The sequence below is a fragment of the Penaeus monodon genome, chromosome 15, assembly GCF_015228065.2.
Source record: "Penaeus monodon isolate SGIC_2016 chromosome 15, NSTDA_Pmon_1, whole genome shotgun sequence".
In the NCBI taxonomy this organism is placed as follows: Eukaryota; Metazoa; Arthropoda; class Malacostraca; order Decapoda; family Penaeidae; genus Penaeus; species Penaeus monodon.
This window is the reverse complement of record NC_051400.1, coordinates 6,770,677-6,771,272: the sequence shown is the minus strand read 5'-3', so window position 1 is coordinate 6,771,272 and position 596 is coordinate 6,770,677. Positions and strand designations below refer to the sequence as shown.

Here is a 596-nt window from a genome sequence, read left to right as displayed (position 1 = left end):
TAACATTCATCATTTAAGACGAAGGAATATGAAAGTCTCATGTTCATTTGTCCGCAGTGAAAGTGATGATGATAGTGCTTTTATAGACTTAATGCATCTCTGTCCGACTAATCTCTCCCTGATAACCTACTTCCCTTTTCCATTTTTCTCTGTCGTTATCTCTTTTTACGATTTTGTTTGTTTTTGGTACTTTTTCCCTTCTTTTAGTATACTATTTGTATGTTGTTTTATTATCATTCTATTTTATGGGAAATGTATGTATCTCTCTCGTGTGTATCTTTATCACTGTATTATTCTTTTAGGAAATGTATGTATTTCTATTTTTTTCTCTCTCTTCCTTATTTGTATGTAATTTTATCATGATTTTATTCTCTTGGGGTATGTATGTATCTGTATCGCATCTATCTTTATCACTGTGTAATTCTTTTAAGAAATGTATGTATTTCTCCTTACTTTTCTATTGTTTTCTTCTTTCCTGCTTCCATCATATTTCTCTTTATTTTCCTCGTACCTTACTTTTACCGTTTCTTACCTCTTCCCATTTCACACTTTCTCTTTCTCAGTTCCGTGGGATATTAATTTCTGTCCTTTACAAT

General features: G+C 31.2%; 1 protein-coding gene across 1 annotated transcript in view; it reads left to right on the top strand.

Moving 5' to 3' along the window:
- LOC119581716 overlaps nt 1–596 on the top strand; it is a gene marked incomplete in the record, with an annotated part of 132,029 nt that overhangs the window by 22,318 nt on the left and 109,115 nt on the right.